This window comes from Natrix helvetica (assembly GCF_964273705.1).
Source record: "Natrix helvetica genome assembly, chromosome: 1".
NCBI classification, from domain to species: Eukaryota; Metazoa; Chordata; class Lepidosauria; order Squamata; family Natricidae; genus Natrix; species Natrix helvetica.
Window position 1 is genome coordinate 286,232,816 of NC_138548.1, and position 7,790 is coordinate 286,240,605.

Genomic DNA, 7,790 nt, shown 5'->3' on the forward strand with positions numbered 1-7,790 from the left:
CTCACCTCCAGACCATAGTTCAATTTTTTAAAAAGCCTATCATGGCTTTAAAAAATGATGTAACCATTTTCAGTTTCCCACCAACTGTTGCAGATAAGAAGCCGAGGGTCAAGTTATCTCCAGATAACAATTTTTTCATAATATTTTGGTTGCAATTTTTACTGTTCTCCTATCCACAAATGGGTTTATCTGTGATTATATACAGTCATTAAAGCACAAGAATCCATGGCAGCAATACTACAAAGCATACCTGACCTAATCAAATACACAAGAATTGAAAATACTCCAAAACATGGATTTCATCAACCTCCGCCTCACTATTTCCTTTCAGTTTGATGGATAACTATACCAACAAATCAAAGAGCACCCATGCAATCACCACATACATCAAAACATAAATCAAAAACATCTCAGAAATAACCAACAGACTCTTACAAACACGTAGCATCATTGCACCATACAACTAAATCAGCTAAAGCCCCTAAAAACTAATAGACATAGTAGCCCCAAAAGAAAATACAGGAATTACCTATAACACACAGTGTCAGGACTGTAATAACCACTATGTAGGACAGACAGGCAGAAGGCTAGCAGAGCACATCCATGACCACCAACTAGCAGTCAGAAGACACAATGAAAATCCTTAGTTTCACAACACATGGACAGACTATCAACCATAGTTTCAATTGGGAAACTGTGAGCGTCATACACCAAGTTAAATAAAAAAGAAACACTAGGGAATTCCTAGAAGGTTGGCACTCAGACAAATCAGCCATCAACAGGTACACAGAGACAAACCCACTATTCAAGAGACAGTAAAAAATCCAAAAAGGAAACAAAAATACCAATACACCATCTCACCAACAATCAACACCCAAATAAGTAGGGACTAATACCAGGATTAACACAAGACAAATAATAAAGCAGTAAACAATAACCTAATTAAGGAACAACCTACTGAAGCAACAAGCAGTAAACAACAACCTAATCAAGAAACTAAAAGGACAAAACAACCGCCTCACAACACTGACTGGCAAGCTACTATATGTTAACAGAAAGTCAACCCCTTTCCCCTTCTAGCACTGAAGATATTACCTAGTTAGGTAATGAAATCTCTATCTGCAAGCAAACGATTATTCTATACCTCTCTGCTGCTTTTAGATACCAACTCTGTTACAACGTACAATGTTGTGCAGCTGTGCTCAAAATTCATTGAATTTCGTGCCATAAACTAAGCACTTAGTTCGCCATATTAGAGGGCTCTATAATTTGCTATAGTCTTCCATAAACTAACCAACTAATGCCTACCCTTTCTTTAAGATTATCTTAATACTTTCTGTTTTAATATATTCTAACTTTTCACAATTTTTAGCATTTTTAATGCTTTTAAATTAATTCTATCCTACCCTCCTTATGCTGATCTACGGCCATATTAAAGATATGATTGGTTTTTATGTTGACTCCTGGCAACTGCCTAATCCCTGAAGTTTTCTTGGCTTTTTTTTTGCAAATGGTTTGCCATTGTCTCCTTCCTAGGGCTGAGAGGGGGGGACTGGCCCAAGTCATCCAGTTGGCTTTGTGCCTAAGATGGGACTAGAACTCAGTTTCTTGGTTTCTAGCCTGAGGCCTTAACTGCTACACCAAACCTACCACCTAATCATATAGATGAACGGATTTTACAAATATTTAACCAGTTGGACTTGATCAATTTATTTTGACTTTATTGCTTATTAGCTGTGGCACAGGCATGTGAGTACTTTGCAGCAAAAAGAATTAAATCTTAAATGTATTCATCTTTCATGTAGCCTAAGATGTTATCTCATGTTAGCAAATTTAGTGTCCTTGAAAAACTATGGAAAAACTTTGAAATTTGATTACAGACTCCCCCCTCATTAGTTTTTGTCAATAAATCCTTGACTCTGCTCTCCTAATTTTTGTCCCCAGGTACTTCCAGATTGAAAGATACAAACATGTAGGCATTATGGCATAGAGGAGGATTGTTATTTCAAATCCATCAAGTTCTATTGTTTTCTCTTTCAAAGGCAGTATAGCAATGGCTCATAGGATATAAATGACATTGACAAGGATTTCATAGGCTTGCATTGTCTATGAACACATCTGCATGGATTAAAAAGCCTCTTTAAAAAACAAAAGATGGTGAAGTAGCATGTATCTAGAAAGTTGTCTGACAACCACACCATATAAAAGATAGGGCAAGCAGGACCAACTGACTATTAGGAAACATGTCCTTGCAAACAGTTCTTGTTCACTCTGGAAGCAAGGTTTGTGGTTAAAACATTCTTGATGGGTTCAGTCCTTGGCAGAAAATTTCACAAGGTCCAGAACTTCAAAGCCACCAAGGAGAAAAATGAATTTGGGAATTGCTTTCATCAGTCCTCACTGACATCCACTGTTCTGTTAAAATTATGCATGTTAATTATTGCTGTATTCTTATTTTATAATTTGGACTGATTTTCATCGATCCATGAAAAATCATCCTTTGAAAACTTGAGTTTCAAGGACAGCATAGAAATAAAACAATTAAAATGTCTAACTTCTTACATTAGAGTCATTAGACTTTTATGAGTTTGCTATTGAAAGAAAAAGAAAGTGTAACAAAACAGCAAGACCTGATTGATTGATTGATTGATTGATTGAATGATGTAAGAATCAGAGTGTAATATATTTATCCCATTTAAGCACTTATCATTGTCCCCAAATTTGTGTAAATGCAGCATAGAGAGCCAGTTTAGATTAATTTGGTGATTAAGGCATTAGATTAGAAACCAGGAGATTATGAATTCTAGGCTCACCTTAACCATGAAAGCCAACAGGGGGACTTTTGGGCCAGTCTCTCTCACTCAGCCCAGCTCACCTCTTAGGGTTGTTATTGTTATGGGGAAAATAGGAGGAGGAAATGTGTGTTGAATATGTTTTCCACCTTGAGTTATTTGTAAAAATAATAAAGGCGTGTTATAAATAAATAAATAGACCTCCCACTATTATTAGGTTTCTTTTATTTTTAATTTCTCACCTGGATGTTGCTATGTAGGGAATAATATTCTCTCCATGCAAAACATTAACAGTTTCTTTAAAGCATATGTTTTTCCAATGTCCTAAATTTTAAATTTCTTGGGGAAAGTCGTTACATATTAATATGAGTTTGGGACAAGGTGTAATATTTTCTGACATCTATATTCTTTTGAACTATTTCTATTGCATGGAAATTGACTGAATCACCCCAAAATGGATTTTTTGTGATATTCTTATTAAGAGATAAGTCATTCAACACTACAAATATAAATGTATGGTCTCAAGTACTCAATGGACTGTAAGTCTGATATTATTTATAACTCACAGATAAGTAGGGTATAAGATGTAGATTATGTATGGTACTATGTACTAAGTACTATGAAATATGGTTAACCTTTATTGAAAATGTGTAAAATTTCATATAGACATGATACACTGCTTGTTTTTTCTGTGTTCCATTAACTATTATATATAGATGTGGGGTGATGAGATTTAGGGTGGAGTAACTATTCTTAAAAGCCACCATTAATGATTGGTAGGAATGCACTTTTTGCGAGGGATGTCCAAAGAAAAAGTTATTACTATTGTGCTACAAAATGGAAGACACAGGTAACTTTGTCTCACTGTTTCTGTCTATAATACTTCTTGATTTCTGCGTTTTTTTTAAAAAAAAGGTTCTTCCATGTGCTTAAAAGGGTTCTATTGCACCTTGAAGAACCAGGAAAAGAAAATGTCTCTACTGCACAATTCTTGCTTTTTTAACTCCACCTCTCCAGAAAAACCACACAAAAAAGGGGGAGAGGGAGAAATCCTGTCTGTTCAGCAAAATTGGTTTTATTTAATAACACAATGGTACCCAGGTTTCAAGAAAAGTCTCTTGCTTTTAATCCTATTATCTCCATGCATTTCTGAAGATTAAAATGTGCCTGTTGATATGCGTGGAACATTTGTGCCTGTATTCACTTGCTGTTACACGCACAATTAATGAGAAGCAGGGGGGAAAAGGCCACGTTCTGCAGCTAAGAACCAGCGTGACCACGATCCTATACAATCTGTACTGAAGCCAAGAGTTGTTTCTCTACATCATAATGCAAAATGCATAGGTTGCCTGCAGCTCATGCTGCATTCCAGGTGTGCTTAAATTATTTTTTATTTCCCTTCCCTTTCTTCATAAGGACAATGTTTATTTACTTGCTTAACACTTCCAATGGTCTTCTACAAAAGTCTATTAACAGAACAAGAGTATCAGTCTCTTAATACCAGAGAGCTGGAAGTAATGTAAATAGTAAACTTATATCCCACATTCATTTTTTTCATTTAAGGTAAACTGAACTTGTATGATGGGAAAGAAAGCTTTCAAAAGTTGCTCATCTACGAAACTTCCAGGAAAGTCTTGGGCACGACTTTTGAACTTGCTCTTTCCATTTAAATTATTTTAGGACTAAATATTCCACATAAAATTTCATGGGAAAATAAAGTATTGAAAATATACGGCCAATAATTAAACGGTTAAAGGAATATTCATTATACTGAATTAATTACAATATACTTAGGGGGAAAAAGCCATTTGCATTCTTCACTATGCATACAAAGACACTGAATTCTGTGTGGATAGAGTTGTGTCCTGATACATTCTTGTTTAGTTCTTCTTACCAAAAAGAATGGTTTAATGAACCAGAAGTTAAGACTTCACTGTACAATTCAAAGTGGAGCTTTGACTTGCTACCACTGTAAGAAGTTTGGATTGCAAAAGCAGCTCCCCTCTTCAAAAAAAGAAAAATCGTGAAAAATTTGCCATTCACAAAAAAAGTTTGGCTGTAACACTAAGCTTTTAATTCCTGGTTAGTTAAGCCACTCCTGCCAATAGGAAAAAACTAAACCAGAATTAATGGCACCAGGATTCTCCATGTAAACACAGCTGCATTCTGCATCCAGGGAAGCATGAATGAAGTAAATGAGGCCTACCTATATGTATGGCACTGTCATCTTAACAGATAAAACACTGGCTGTATCAGATCCAGTGCCATTACCTTCTACTCAGGCAACAATTGGCTAATTTGTAATATAAGGTTGTACCTGATAGTACAAGTATCAGAAATTACTGACTGTCCCATCCATACTCCTCCACACTCCTGATACTCCACTTTGTGGCTCTTTCAAGGAAAGTTTAGAATTCTATCATTTTAATTTGAAACCTCACATTATTCCAAGAAGTAAGTGCCGTTGAGCAGCTGATCTTTGTCATTAGTCTGCTCTTAAATCCCCAAGGTTAATTCTCTGATAACTGCTACTGCTTGTGTTACCTTTGTTCTGTCAATGTCTGCATATTTCCTATCTCTCCCTTCCTCACTCACCTTCTATCTTTCTCTCATTTGTCCCAGAAGAAACAAAATGTACACCAGTCATGATTTCAGTTTACTTAGAGATTGTTATCTAAAGCATTCAATCCTAGTGGTCGTCCAAGAATCTGGTATATCTTTTCACACATATGCATATTTATTAATAAGGTATGGACATACACATATGCACACACATCAAACCTGTATGAAAAGACAACAACTGGGAGGCCTTGGCTCCATTGAGGTATCTGTTCAACACTTCTCACAGCTGTCAATTTGTGGGTTTCTATCAGGCTGATAGAAATATTTTACAATCTTGTTCAAACATCTGCAGTGGCGGAATTACTCATTTGTTTGAATATTCTAGCACAATTTCATTTTAAGTTCCAAATTCCAGTGGAAGATTAGCTGCAATTTCATAATGACATAAAGCCCATGAATAGGATAGAGAAACCTGAGGTGGATCATTCCAACCTGCTTATAGGTTTTTGGTAAAACATCCATCTCTCTCTATCCCCGTTCCAAAAATTAAATCCATTTCTTACTAGTCATTCTCTGTATTCAGTTGCAAACTGCCCCGAAGTTATCCACATGGAGGTATGTTTTGGAAAGGTATAGTCTTCTCAAAACAGTAATGGACAATTTGATTGTGCTCCATTAAAACCAGCAGATTATATCCACTGATTTCACTAGATAAAGAACCAACTCAACTCTGACTCATCTTGATATTCTTAAGAGTTAGAACTTGGACAACACAGCAAAGTTGTGGAATAAAGTAATAAACAGAACATTCTCAACAGTCAACTGGTTTGTTTATTTTTTTAATGAAACCTAGTACTACTTTGTGCTTCTTCCCAGATGTTGAAAGCACTTCCCTCTATGATTTCAGTACTTATCAAAATAATCCTTAAATCAGGCCAATAGTTTTATCTCCACAGGACAGTCAGGAGGCTGAGACAATAGCAGCTAGCAGGTTCTTGGGGTGGGGTGGGGTGTCATACAATTTCATTGCCCATTCCTCATCTCTTTTTGTTTGTTTGATTTTTCAGTTGAAGACTTTTCACTTCGGTAGGCGTGCAACTCTTAGGGTTGTTTCAGTTGCAGCAACTCGGAAGATTAGTTAAATACAACTCCAAGGTTCACCAAAATAATTCCCGCATCAGTTGGTATTAATAAGACGTAGGGAGAGCACTTTTTAATAAACACAGACGTGTAACTTGACAACACGATCCCATGAAAGTTTAGGGCATCCACCGACCAACACGACTGGATTTGTACAACACGTTTCATTCGAATACCAAATTTGCAGAGGGAAGTAAGTATCAATAAACCAGACTTTGTGATAACGACTAAGCCACAAAATACAAACAACACGAAAGAAACCCATCTCAACACTGTGAGAAATAAAAGGAATAAAAGAAACCAAACTCAAGTTGCGATGTCCTAACTCCGTCCTACTCTGCTTTCGAGCGCCGCGCCGCGTGAACGCAGCCCAGGCGCCGTTCGTCTTCGGATTCAGACGCCGCTAAGCGCCTAAAATCCCGCCCGGCGAGTCGCCGAAGGTTTCGAGGGCGACTGCGAAACCTGTTTCACCCCGCATTGCTTTCCCCCCACACTTCACGCTTGCCCTACATTTCTCCATTTGTTTGCCAAAGGGGCGCCCGAATCCAACGCGCCGGGCTTCCCGTGCAAAACGAACTGAGAGAAGGTCTTCCCTTTGCAAAGGAACACGCTTACCCTTCCTGCGCGCTCAAAAACCCAGGAGCGAAGCCGCCCGGCTCCTCCTTCCATATACCTGGTATTGCAGGAAAGGAGAGTTCCTCCAAATCTTCTACCAACTCTCCCTTTGTCTGGTTGGCTCTTCCGAGGAGGACGGTGTACAGCGCCGAGCCGGTTGGGGAAAGCGCATGGCTATGGCCGCTCGCGACGGCGGCTCTTCCCAGAAGTTCAAAGTAGCTGAAAAGTTGCTGAAGGAGCTAGAGGAGGGGCAGCCGCGCTCTCGCCTTCTTCGCTCCTTTCCTCCTCCGGCTGCCGGGGAGGAGAAAGAGGCAGCGCCAAAAGGGTAGGGTGGGGTGGGGGTGCCTGCGCGCCCGGTGTAAGCAAAAGGTGTCGACGCAACCCGGGAGAGAGGCAGCGAAACAGCGCGCGCCGGGGTGGTGCAGGTGGAAAGGCGCGAAGGGACCCCGCCCCTGTGGAGAAAAAAAACCCTGCTTCTGAGGGAGCGCAAATGAGAAAGAACTAGCTGCGGTGGCTTATCTTTCTCTTGAGGAAAAAAATGCAACCCATTTCAACCCTGAGATACAAATATTCTCCTTTATTGTTGTTAATCTCCCTGGGCTTTCAGGCCCATAAACCATGCATCCTTCTGGGCTATCTGTTGGGAGTTGGGTTTTGTAGGATGGTTCCAATTTTTCCTTC

At 38.7% G+C, this 7,790-nt stretch overlaps 1 protein-coding gene across 1 annotated transcript in view; it reads right to left on the reverse strand.

Moving 5' to 3' along the window:
• FAT2 (FAT atypical cadherin 2) overlaps positions 1-7,211 on the reverse strand; it is a 79,738-nt gene extending 72,527 nt beyond the window's left edge. The window contains exon 1 of the mRNA XM_081934205.1: positions 7,168-7,211. The gene's annotated coding sequence lies outside the window, so the exon portion shown is untranslated. The remainder of the gene's footprint in view (positions 1-7,167) is intronic.
• Positions 7,212-7,790: the final 579 nt, after the last annotated feature.